This window comes from Bubalus bubalis, chromosome 17 (genome assembly GCF_019923935.1).
Source record: "Bubalus bubalis isolate 160015118507 breed Murrah chromosome 17, NDDB_SH_1, whole genome shotgun sequence".
Taxonomy (NCBI): domain Eukaryota; kingdom Metazoa; phylum Chordata; class Mammalia; order Artiodactyla; family Bovidae; genus Bubalus; species Bubalus bubalis.
In genome coordinates, this window is record NC_059173.1 from 14939065 (window position 1) to 14952597 (window position 13533).

Consider the following 13533-nt stretch of genomic DNA (forward strand, 5'->3'; position numbering starts at 1 on the left):
GGAGGATTGATGGAGAATCCACCAGGAGCTTGTCAGGCTTTGGCTCCTGATAAATTGCAGGAGACGTGGCTCACAGGGAGAGAGGCACGTGCCTGATGTGAGCAGCCAGGCCTCCTTCTGTTTCAAGGACAGGTAATAGGATAAGAGCCCCTTCTCCCTCCACTATGTTATTTGAGTTTTATGATAACCTGTGAAATAGGCAGGATGAGTACATTTTTTCCTATAATATAAATAAAAAAACTGAGGCCCAGAGAAATTAAGTAACTGACCAAGGCCACATAGCTAAGTAATTGACAGCTTTGTGGAGCCAGATTAAGTGCTGATGCCACCAACCATGATGACTACATAAATAGGTACCTTGGCCTGGAAGGAAAACACCATCAGAGGAGACTGCATGGTGATAATATACTTTGGGTGGAATCTACTTCCCCACCCTGTGGGTCTGGGCTGGTCATGTGACTTGCTTTGACCAATAGAATGCAGCAGAAGTGACAATACCCAGTTACCAGCAAAGGCACCAAGAGTCCCCATATCTCCTCTCACACTTAAAATCCTGCCACTGCCACATACATGAGCTCAGACTAGTCACTAGAGGTTGAGTGACCAGGTGGAACAGAGGCGAGTCATTCAGCTAAAGGTCTTCTAGATCAGCCAGCCCCCAGCCAACTTGGGAGCTGACCACAGATTCAAACTGCTGACCCACAAGATGGTGAACTTCTATAGTGACTTTATATAGAGAATGAACTTGTGGACACAGCAGAGGAGGGGAAGGAAAGGGTGGGATGAACTGAAAGAGTAGCATCGAAACATACCTATTACCATATGTAAAATAGATAGCTAATGGGAAGTTGCTGTATGATACAGGGAGCTCAACCCAGTACTGTGACAACCTAGAGGGTAGGATGGGGTAGGGAGTGGGAAGGAGGGTCAAGAAGGAGGGGACATATATATATACTTATGGCTGATTCATGTTGTTATATGGCAGAAGTCAACACAACATTGTAAAGCAATTATCTTCTGATTAAAAATTTTAAAAAAGGCATTTGCTTTTGGGGTGGTTTGTTACACGGCCAAAGCTCACTGATAAATCACAAGGAGAGAGAGTTTCTTTTGGCCCGACATCTGTCAGACTTGAGCATTTATGGAGTTAGGACCTCACTCCCTCATGAGGCCAGGGCCTCCATCCATGCAGTCTTCTGATCCGTCCCCTTGGGGACTTCCAAGGTTGGGAACCCAGATGCCTCCTGTGCAATGAACATATGGAGGTATTCCCCATAAAATAGCAACCCCAATAAAAAAAAACCATTTTACTGTATCACTGATACGATCTAGCAGTGTTTCAGTGGGTGGGTTTTGGAGACAAGGCCAGGTTCAACTGTGATACTCAACAGTCTCTCTCCCTCTCAGAGCCTCATTTTTTTTTCAGTTCTTAAAATGGGGAGTTTTTAAAAACAGCAAAGGATTGCTAATGCTTTAACCAGCTTGCTACAGGCTTAGCACAGAGTTAAGCATCAGCATCGTGTTAGGTGATATCCCTCCTGGGCCTTTCTCTGATTATAGGTCCCAGGCAGCAGGACACATAGCCTCTTGGCTGCTCTTCTTGTATTGATATTTATAAGAGGAGGGTGTGATATCCTGATACTGTAACAAGGAGTTAGAAGGACTTCGCTCTGCGTGCCCAATACAGGCGTCATGGGTTCAATCCCTGGTCAGGGAACTAGAACCTGCATGCTGCAACTAAGAGTTTGCATTCTGCAACCAAAAGACTCCACATGCCACAGCTAAGACCTGGCCGCAGTCAAATAAATAAGTCATCTTTTCTTTTTAAGAAAAGATGAGGTTAAAAAAAAGTTAAAATGTTGATATATGGCAGAAACCAACACAATATTGTAGGGCAATTATCCTCCAATTAAAAATAAATAAATGTAAATTTTAAAAAAGTTAAAAGAAGTAGAGAAACACATAGCCCTGGGTTTCTTGACCTCAGCGCTACTGACCTTAGGCATCACTCTTTGCCGTGGTGGTGGTGTGGAGGGCTGTCCTGTGCATTGCAACATGCTTAGCAGTACCTCTGGCCCCTACCCACTAGATGCCAGCCGTGACAGCTAGAAATGTCTCCAGACACTGCCAAGTGCCCCTCAGGGGACAAAATTGTCTCCAACTGAAAACCCACTGACATGGCCACCCTCTGATGCCCAAAGAACAGGGCTGAACTTCCTCCATCCTGGAGGACAGCAGAAAGCAGAGAGAGGATGCTAAAAATACCGACTGCCCAATCAAGAACCATCAGTCACTGTGGAGGGAGCTCTCTTGCCCAGATGATGCCATCTGCTTCCAAGTTGGTGGTGGAGGTGCCTGAGGGGGTTGTCCGGGAGGGGAAGGCAGAGAGGGGAGGGGCGATGGGGAGGGTGAGGATGGGAGGGAGGGGCCCCTGGGAGGCTGAGATGGAAAGAGATACTGTCTTTGGTTGGGTTCCCCAGCGTCAGACCCTGAGATGAGAATTTGGGTGGCACTGATTTATGGGAAATGTCTCCATGAAAAGTGGTCGGGGAGGGTTTCCCACTGGTCCAGTGGCTAAGATTCTGAGCCTCCAATGCAGGGGGCCCAGGTTCCATCCCTGGTCAAGGAACTAGATTCCACATGATGCAGCTAAGTATTCACATGCCAAGCCACAGCTAAAAGAACCTGCCTGCCACAATGAAGACTCAGCACAGCAAAATAAATAAATATTAAAAGAAAAAGAAGAAGAGTGGTAGGGGAGAGTGGGAAGGAGGAACCAGGGAGGGAAGGTGACCGAGAGAGGATTTGCTAACACCCCGGAGTTGTCCCTATTAGGACACGAGGGTGCTGCACTCCTCAATCACTGGGTAGGGGTCACCCCAGGAGGATGTCAACTCCCAGGCACTCAGGTTGTCTCCCAGGCAAAGCAGGTTCTGGCTGTTGGGAGTGAGTGTGCATGGAGAGTAGCTGTGCACACAGGGAAGGAGCCTTGGTGAACGTGCACGGGACATGGAGCTTGGAAGCACGCCTGCTGCAGACAATGAGGGAAAGAACTAGAAGAGAAGAGGAGGAATGTGCAGACGCAGTTGTCTTTTACTGAACAGGGTGCCAGATACTGTGCCCGCCACCTGACCCCGCATGCAAGCCTGCGACTTGTGATGGAGGCTGGAGCTCCAAATCCAGCCAGCCAGTCAGAATCCTTCTCTCAAGAGCTGAAGCCCCCAGACACTCAGAAACAGTCCTGAGTCAGAGTTATGGAGGAGGTGCGAAGAGGAGGTGGTCAGAGGTATGGATGCTGAGAAGACAGTGGCGCACACTTTGTAAACAGTATTATTTTTTTTAATACCTGGTACACCCCCCATGTCACCTCTGGTTGGGGGTGGTCTCCGAAGGAGGCCCTGCCTTGTCTGACCATCAAGTGTGCAAGCTCCATGCAGGTTGGAGGGGGGTGTTCCCTGCTTAGTGCCGCCCTCTGCACACAGTACACACACCCTGTATACTTCTTGTTCAACAAGGCTGCTACAGGGACTTGACAGCATATGACATCTAAGGGCACTGTACCCAGGGCCTGGCACACAGCAGGTGCTCAATAAATGTATGCTGCATGTGTGAAGGAGGGAAAGGGTGAATGAAAGAATGCCAGTGCCTACCCAGGCAGAGCAAACCATCTCATGCTTTTGAAGCCACAGCTTCTTATGTTACAAAATGGCTCCGAATATCACTCAAATACCACCTCTTCCAGGAAGACTTCCTTGATCTCCTCCCTGCCCTCAATTCAATGAATTATTCCCTTCTCTATAAGATCATCTGCTTGGGCATATCTCTACTAATCACTCATTTATTTGAAGTGAAACTTATTTTAATGCCTGTCTTTGCTCTCTAATATGATGGAGACCACAGGACTGGAGAAGGTCATTTTTCATTTCAATCCCAAAGAAGGGCAGTGCCAAAGAATATTCAAACTACCATTCAGTTGTGCTCATTTTTAATGCTAGTAGGGTTATTCTTAAAATCCTTCAAGCTGGGCTTCTGTAGTATGTAAACTGAGAACTTGCTGATGTACAAGCTGGGTTTAGAAAGGACAGAGGAACCAGAGATCAAATTGCCAACATTTGTTGGATCATAGAGAAAGTAAGAGAATTCCAGAAAAACATCTACTTCTGTTTTATGGTCTATACAAAAGCCTTTGACTATGTGGATCACAGCAAACTGTGGAAAATTCTTAAAGAGATGGGAATACCAGACCACCTTTCTTGTCTCCTGAGAAACCTGTATGCAGGTCAGGAAGCAACAGTTAGAACTGGACATGGAACAACAGATTGGTTCCAAACTGGGGAAGGAGTACGACAAGGCCATATACTATCACCCTGTTTATTTATCTTATATGCAGAATACATCATGCGAAATGTCAGGTTGGATAAATCAGAAGCTGGAATAAAGATTGCCAGGAGAAATATCAATAACCTCAGATATGCAGATATCATCACTCTAATGGCAGAAAGCAAAGGGGAATGAAAGAGCCTCTTGATGACAGTGTAAGAGAAGAGAGAAAAGCCTGGCTTAAAACTCAACATTCAAAAAACTAAGATCACGGCATCCAGTCCCATCACTTCATGGCAAATAGAAGGGGAAACAGTGACAGATTTTATTTTCTTGGGCTCCAAAATCACTGTGGATAGTGACAGTAGTCATGAAATTAAAAGACTCATGCTCCTTGGAAGGAAAGCTATGACAAACCTAGACAGCATATTAAAAAGTAAAGCTATCACTTTGCTGACAAAGGTCCATATAGTGAAAGCTATGATTTTTCCAGTGTTCATGTACAGATGTGAGAGTTGTACCATAAAGAAGGCTGAGTGCCAAAGAATTGATGTTTTGAAACTGTGGTGTTGGAAAAGACTCTTGCGAGTCCCTTGGACTGCAAGGAGATCAAACCAGTCAATCCTAAAGGAAATCAACCCTGAACATTGTTGGAAGGACTGATGCTGAAGCTGAAGCTCCAATACTTTGGCTTTGGCTCCAATACTTTGAAGAGCTGACTCACTGGAAAAGACCCTGATTCTGGGAAAGATTGAGAACAGGAGAAGAGGGCGACAGAGGATGAGATGGTTGGATGGCATGACAGACTCAGTGGATATGAGTGTGAACAAGCTCCAGGAGATAGTGAAGGACAGGGAAGCCTGGTGGGCTGCAGTCCATGGGGTCACAAAGAGTCGGACACGACTTAGCGATTGAACAATAACAACAACAACATGCTGGAGGCTGCTTGAACACAGGCAGCTTGGTCTAATTATTTCTGTATCCTAGTGCCTAGTACTGTCCTTTGTGTATTGTAGGCACTGGACTGTCAGACAGTAAATACAATTTCAGAGCCTGCTGATAAAGAATAAGATTTAGATATACATGGGAAGTCACCCTGGCAGCTTCCTCTCCTACTTCTTGGAGCCTCGGTTTCCTCTTTTATAAAGTGGGGGTATGGAGAGAGACCTCTCGAAACCATTATGGGAACCTGTGGTGGACAGACTCTAGGATGGCCTTCGATGGTTCCCATCACCATGTGTCCCCCCACCCCCCTTGTGTAATCCATGACCCTTGAGTGGTAGGCAGGACCTGTGATGTGCTTTCAACTAACAGAATACAGAAAAGGTGATGAGATGTCAGTCCTGCGATTTGTTTATGCGAGAGTGTGACTCCCAGGTAACTAATGAGAGCTACTGTACAGCTCAGGGAACCTTACTTAGTGCTCTGCACTGTGCAGGGCTGCGCTTAGTCGCTCAGTCATGTCCAACTCTTTGCAACCCCATGGACTGTACCCTACTAGGCTCCTCTGTCCATGGAATTCTCCAGGCAAGAATACTGGAGAAGGTTGCCATGCCCTCCTCCAGGGGATCTTCCCAAACCAGGGATCAATCTGGGCTCTCCTGCATTGCAGGCAGATTCTTTACCATCTGAGCCACCATGGAAGCCCGTGAATACTGGAGTGGGTAGCCTATTCCTTACTCCAGGGGATCTTCCTGACCCAGGAAACAAACTGGGGTCTCCTGCATTGCAGGCAGATTCTTTACCAGCTGAACTAGCAGGGAAGCCCAGTCAGTGCACCATGGTGACCTAAATGGGAAAGAAACTAAAAAATAGGGGACATATGTATACGCATAGCTGATTCACCTTGCTCTACGGTAGAAACTAACACAACATGGTAAAACAACCATATTTCAATTAAAAAAAAAAAAAAGAAGAGTGTGACTTCCAACCGGAGAGCAGATTCTATTGCCTTTTCAGCTTACACACTTTGATGAAGTCAATAGCCATGCTGGAGAATCCCACAGGCACGCAGTCTACCAACCCTCAAGAAACTCACTGTTTTCAACAAACACAGGAGCCTGGAAACCTGTCCTTCCCCAGGTGAACCTTCAGATGAGACCCAAACCCGGGCTAACAGCCTGATTTCAGGCTCAGGAGACACACTGAAGCAGAGGACCCAGCTAAGCTATGCTGGGATTACTGACCCACAGAAACAGAGATCACATCTGTGTGTTCTTATAAGCCACTAAGTTTGCAGTGACTTTATGCAGCATTGTTATGCTATGCTAAGTCACTTCAGTTGTGTCCGACTCTGTGTGACCCCATAGATGGCAGCCCACCAGGCTCCCCCATCCCTGGGACTCGCCAGGCAAGAACACTGGAGTGGGTTTCCATTTCTTTCTCTAATGCATGGAAGTGAAAAGTGAAAGGGAAGTCACTCAGTCGTGTCCGACCCTCAGTAACCCCATGGACTCCAGCCTTCCTGGCTCCTCCATCCATGGGATTTTCCAAGCAAGAGTACTGGAGTGGGGTGCCACTGCCTTCTCCGTATGCAGCAATAGACAACTTAAATATATATAATAACATATACTATAATATATTAAATACTAAATAGTAATATATACATTATCTGCTATATATTTAGTTCTGATGCTCTCAATTAATGGCAGCCATGATTTTTAATGCTATTATTTTGGAGAGAGGGAAAGAGCCACCCCATCCCAACACCTGTGTAGTTTCACACTCCTAATGACAAACAGTCCTGATCATTTTGCTTTCCTATACTTTTCCATTTGTCTACTAGGAACATAGATGTATGCAAGTTTTAAAAACCACATTGACAATATTCACAAATAAAGAAAGTTTGGCTAAACTGCCTGTAGGAATTAAAGTTCCAATTTCTGAATATGCTAGAGAGGGCTTCCTTGTCTGTACCTGCCTGCCCACCTCTCCATCCTCAGTTCTCATACCAAGGGCTCTAGCCTCATCTGACCAGTTTCTGCTGTTCTTTCCTCCTGGTACCTCCTTTCCACCCTTCCTCACCTGGTTCATGCTTAATCATCATTCAGGTCCCAGGTTAGAGCCACCTCCTCCAGGAAGTTCCCCTAGTTGCCCTAGGCTCGGTGAGATGCTTCCTCCATCCTCCCACAGTGCCCTGCCTCATCCAACCACATCTCCTGGGCACCCCACCAGAATCCCATATGTCTCCCTAATGACCCACCACAGGTTTTATTCTTCAGCAAGTAAGAGCCCCAAACTCAGTCACCTAACGTGGTCTCCAAGTGTGCTCATTCATACAGTCACCAAGACACAGCCATAGGATCTCAAGTAGATGACATTCATCAAATAACTTTTAACTTCTGCTCATGGAACACTATAAATTCATATTTTTAAAAAATCCTGTCATTTTCTTCTGGCCAGTGTGTTTGGTGGTTGTTAAATATAGTTGTATTAGTTCACTGCAATCATTAAACATATAGTGGAGAATTTTTTAAACTCTGCTTTGAAATTTCCCCCTTTCTCCATATACCAGGAGCCTCAGGAAATGAGGGTGCTCTGGATCCTTGTCCAACGCCCTGTTCCTGTTGTGGCCACTGCTAGGAACGCCTTTCTCATTCTTTCCTGCCCATTCAAGCCTGCCCTGGCCCCTCCAGCCACAATGGGCCATTTCCTTCACCAAATCCGGACGCTGCCCGGGATTGTAAGGGTGGCTGGTACCCAGGCAGGGCCTCCCTGGGGGCTGTGTGGAGTCTTGGCAGAAGGCCTCCCATACCAGGCCGACTGGCTGGGCTCCTCCCTGCCTGGGCCTTGTACCTGTTGAGGACGCTGAGACCCTTCGAGTCTCCTCCTCTCCGCCTCCGCTTCTGTCTCCTCCTCTTCCTCCTCCTCTCTTCAGAGCCGGCAGGTCCTGAGGACACCTCTGGCCTGGCTCTCCACAGGCTCCTGGCAGCCTGATGCTGACCAAGTCTGACCCAGGGCCTCTGCGAGCCCTGCCCCCAGGGTTCTGGGCTGTGAGAATCAGCCCAGGTGCGTCCCCGGGGCCCTGTCTCCCAGGCCCAGCTGTGCCCGTGATGTTGTGGCTGCACGGGAGGCTTTGGGGCTGCAGCTGGGGTGGGGGGTGTAGTGGGGGCCGAGACAGTTCACTCACCCCAGGCGGAACCCACCGTCTCGTCTGCTGTCAGAACAGGATTCCAGGTCCTGCATGGGGTATCCACAGAAGGATACTAGAAATCTCTACCCTGTAACAGGTTGCACCAGTTGAGGCAAGGGTGAAGGAAAGTTCTGGAAAGAAGCTTCTGCTGAAGCAGGACCCCTGGCCCAGGCTGTTAGCAGGACTGAAGGAGAAGCGTAAGGACAGTCTGGAGTACTGGCAGATGGACGGCCAGCCAGATGGACAGACAGGCAGCAGCCTGGTTATCTTCCCCAGAGTCTTGGCCCAGCTAGCGATTATATATTTGGCTGTTTGTTTACTTGTTATTGCTGTGTCCCCTACTAGAATGTCAGCCTTGGGAGGGTGGGGACTGTGTCTGTTCCAATGTCCCAGGCCTAGCATAGTACTAGGCACATAGTAAGTACTCAATAAATACTTGTGGAATAAATGAGTGAATGAAGTGGATGCTTGAGAGGAGGAACTGGCAGTCAGGCAGATAGAAAGGTGAGTAGATGGGTGGATGAATGCATGGATGGATGGACGGACAAAGGCAGGGAAAGGCAGATGGATAGGCACCAAGGTCAGCACTCCAGGCAGGCTCCTGCCCAGTCTCCATCCCTATATCTCCATCCTGAGACCTTCCCAACCTCGAGGCTTCTCCCCGTCCCTCTGCCAACGTGCCCTGAGACCCCTCTAGCCTCTCAGCAGGTGGGCTTCTCCCTGTGTTGTCCAACCCCAAAGAAAGTCTACTCAAAGAGAAAAGCTGCCTCCTGGGTCACACTGAAGAGTTCCATAGGCCAGGTCAGAGCTGTCCTGAGCACGGCTGGAAGCTTCAGACCCAAAGCAGAAGGGTGCACTGAGGGCTGATGCTGTTTCAGCCACTGAGGCCTCAGAGAGACCCTCTCCCAGCCTTCCAGTCTCAAGGTGGGGCAGGTCATAAATTTTTAAAAATACAAAGAATAAAATACAATAACTACCCTGCATAATCTGACCACCCAGCATTAATCTTAGTTAACATTTTGGCATTCTGGCCTTTCTTCTAGACATACGCTTTAAGGTTTTATTTTACGTTTACTCTGAATGGGAAGTACAGAGTTCCCATATGCCTCCTGCCAACCCCTCTTCCCCCAACACACAGCCTCTTCCACCACTGACCTCCCTCTTCAGAGTGGGATATTTGTCAAACTGATGAGCCGGCATGGACATGTCATTATCATCCAGAGTCCATGGTTTGACATTCAATGGGTTTGGATAAATGTATAACAACAATGTAAGAGTTGGACCATAAAGAAGGCTGAGCACTGAAGAATTGATGCTTTTGAATTGGGATGCTAGAGAAGACTCTTAAGAGTTCCTTGGACAGCAAGGAGATCAAACAAGTCATTCCTAAAGGAAATCAACCCTGAATACTCACTGGAAGGATGGATGCTGAAGCTGAAGTCACCTGACGCAAAAAGCCAACTCATTGGAAAAGACCCTGATGCTGGGAAAGATAGAGGGAAGAAGGGGGTGACAGAGGATGAGATGGTTGGATGGCATCACAGACTCAATGGACATGAGTTTGAGCAAACTCAGGGTGAGAGTGAAGGACAGGGAAATCTGCTGGGCTGCATAGAGTCAGACAGGACTGAGAGACTGAAGAGCAACATAATGACATGAATCCATCATTACAGTATCACACAGAGTAGTTCCACAGCCCTAAACACCCTCGGAGCTCCACCTAATCATCCCACCCTCCTCCCTAATCTCTGGAAGCCACTGATCTGTTAACTGTCTCTGAATTTTAAATCTTCTCCTGAATGTCATATAATTGTAATCAGACAGTATGTAGCCTTTTCAGACTGGCTTCTATCACGTAGTAACATGCATTTTAGTTTCCTCCTGATCTTTCCATGGCCTGAGAGCTCATTGCTCTTTAGTGCTGAATAATATTCCATTGGATATACCTCAGTTTGCTTACTCACCTACTGAAAGACATTTTAGTTGCTTCCAAATTTTGGCAATGATGAATATATCTGCTATAAAATCTGTCTGTAGGCTTTTGTTTGGACCTAAGATTTCAACTCATTTGAGTAAGTATCAAGAGTATGATTGCTGGGTCATATGATAAGAATATATTTAGGCATATACTTTAAAACTTACATTATTACTGTATGAACACATTGTCCTCTAGAAACATGGCTAACATTTACTGAGCATGTGCCATAGGCCAGATGGTAATTCTATGAATTTTATGACATTCTCACTGCTCCTCTGTGAAATAGGTATTACTGGCTCCCTGTTCCAGATGAGGAAAACAAGACCAGAGAGAGAAAGTAATTTGCCCAGGGTCATACAATCTTGGGGTCAGGATTAAAACCCAGCAATCTGACTTCAGAGCCCATGCTCGAAAAATCAGAATATTATGGGTAGAGCTGAAGTCTCCTTTGACACCCCCAGCCCTGACCCTGGTCCCTACCAGCCTTCCCTAGCAATGGGATACCAAGTGTTGGGCTGAGGGGGTGGACTACCCTGTAAGCATAAAATAACGAACTGAGCTGTCTGTAGAAAAGTTTACAGTAAAGCTAAGTAGGTCTGCTTTTTATTATCACCACGAACTATGTATTCACTGATTTTAGTCGGTGATCAAATACTCCTCCACAAGAAAGTGTTTTAGGTTCTAAACCATTGCTGCATTGCTGTTAAGGTTTAATAATAAGCTTCAAATTAGCCCATTTTTATTACTCATGCTTTAATGATCATAGTATCCTATGGAAACTAAATCAGAGAACCCCTCAATTATACACTGGCCCCTGACACAGGCAAACTCAGCTACACATAATTGTTTTGAAAGTTCAAACATTCCCAACAGCTAGGAATTGTTCAAAGCCACTTTGGGCTCAATTTGTGTCTCCAGCTTCTGAGAGAATATATATTCCTATGTTTAAACCATAGATTCAAACTAAACAGTGATTATAGGCAGTTTTGCTATTCTTTGCCACTGCGTGGAGCAGTGTTTGAAATTAATTTGCGTTTAAAATGTAAAACAGTGAAATGGAGTACAAATTGTTAGATGTAAAATTTCTGGTTTTTTTTTTTTTTTTGTCAAGCAAAATGTTTAGTTTACTCATGACCTATTTTACTGAATTTGAAGACATTGAAATGTATTTCTTTAAACATTTTTGGTTTAAAAACCTAAGAACAAGCCCTGAAAATAATGCTTGCTATTACAAAAAATATTTTGCCCTGTAGAGGTGGGTAGTGTTAGAAAAATGACCCACTCTTGGGGCTTCCCTGGTGGCTCATTGGTAAAGAAGCTGCTTGCCAATGCAGGAGACATGGGTTCCAACCCTGGTTTGGGAAGATCCTATACACCACGGAACGGATAAGTCAGGGTGCCACAAATACTGAGCCTGTGCTCTAGGGCCTGGGAGCCACAGCTAGGAAGCCACTGGAAGCCCACACCCCTAGAGGCCATGCTCAGCAACAAGAGAAGGCACCGCAACGAGAAGCCCACAGACTGCCACTGGAGAAAACTCCATGCAGCAATGAAGACCCAGCACAGCCCCAAACAAATGAATAAATTATTAAAGAAACAGTATCTTTCTAAGAAAGTGACCCACTCTAGGTATCACATATCCTGAACATTCTTGTTCCCAGAGGAATTCTATGCTGTGAGTTTCCCGTGTCTTTCCAAATTTGCTTTCTACTGATGGAAACAAGTATGTATATCGATAAAGTAAATATATAGCATAATTTTTTATATGCACACATATTTAAATATATGGGGATATTATCACCTTTTGTACCTTAGTCCATAAATTTTTCCCACTCTGCGGATGTGTTTGAGGTCTTGTCATGTGAACACTTTTCTTTTCTAGACTAGTTCTTTAACCTGGCTGTATTCATCATAGAGAACAAACGTATGGATGCTGAGGGGAAAAGGGTGGATGGGATGAACTGGGACATTGGGATTGACCACACACACACTATTGATACTATGTGTGAAACAGATAACTAGGGACTTCCCTGGTGGTCAGGTGGTAAAGAATCCAATGCAGGTTTGATTCCTGGTCGGCGAACTAAGATCCCACATGCTGAGGGGCAACTAACCCCGAGTGCCACAACTAGAGAGCCCACGCCCTGCAACTAGAGAAGGCTTCGTGCTGCAACGAAGACCCAGTACAGCCAAAATAAATAATATGAATAAATAACCATTAAAAACAGTAGATAACAAATGAGAACCTACTATCCAGCAGAGAGAACTCTGCTCTGTGCTCTGTGGTGACCTAAATGGGAGGGAGATCCAAAAAAGAGGGGATATGTGTATACAGACGGCTGATTCACTTTGCTGCAGAGGAGAAACGAGCACAACATTGTAAAGCAACTAGACTCTGATAAAAATTTTAAAAATAATAAAATACATGGCTGTATTCTCAACGAGACTGCATTATACTCACATACTTTCCTCCCACCTGTTATTCAGGCTGTTTTCAGTTTTTTTTTTACTATTTAAGCAATGTGTCTGGGCTGGGGTTCCTCTAGAGGTGACAAGGTCAGAGGCAGGGCAGGTGCCCTCCCGAAGTCCTCCCTAGCCTGCAGCTCCTGACGGTCCTGGGCTATTTTCACTCCTGCCCTTTCCCCGATGGCCAGGGCCAGGCGAGGCCAGAGATGCCATTCCCATCTCAGGTGGCACCTCCTGCATGGATCCCGTGACTCTGTGGCTGTCACAAACCTCGAGCCTTGTGATCTGGGCTGTTTAGGCAACCTCCCCTGCCATAGTGTGTACACACACACACACACACACACACACACACCCCCTTGGTCTCTTCCTACCAAGGAGAGATTTCTAGCCCCGATCAGGTTACTCTGCTCTGTGTTCTGGGGCTGGCAGCTGCGACTGGGGATCCCAAGGACTGTTCTCACTGCCCATCTATACCACAGCTTATTCCTCTTCCCCCAAATCCCCCCTGGCCCTGGCCCATGCCTGCAAGAGACACCAGGCACGGCTACCTTCTCTCTTATGTATACGTCTGCCTCCCCAACTTGTTTGTGACATCCTGGAGGGTAGGGACAGTGTCTTGCTCACTCAGCCCCCAGAA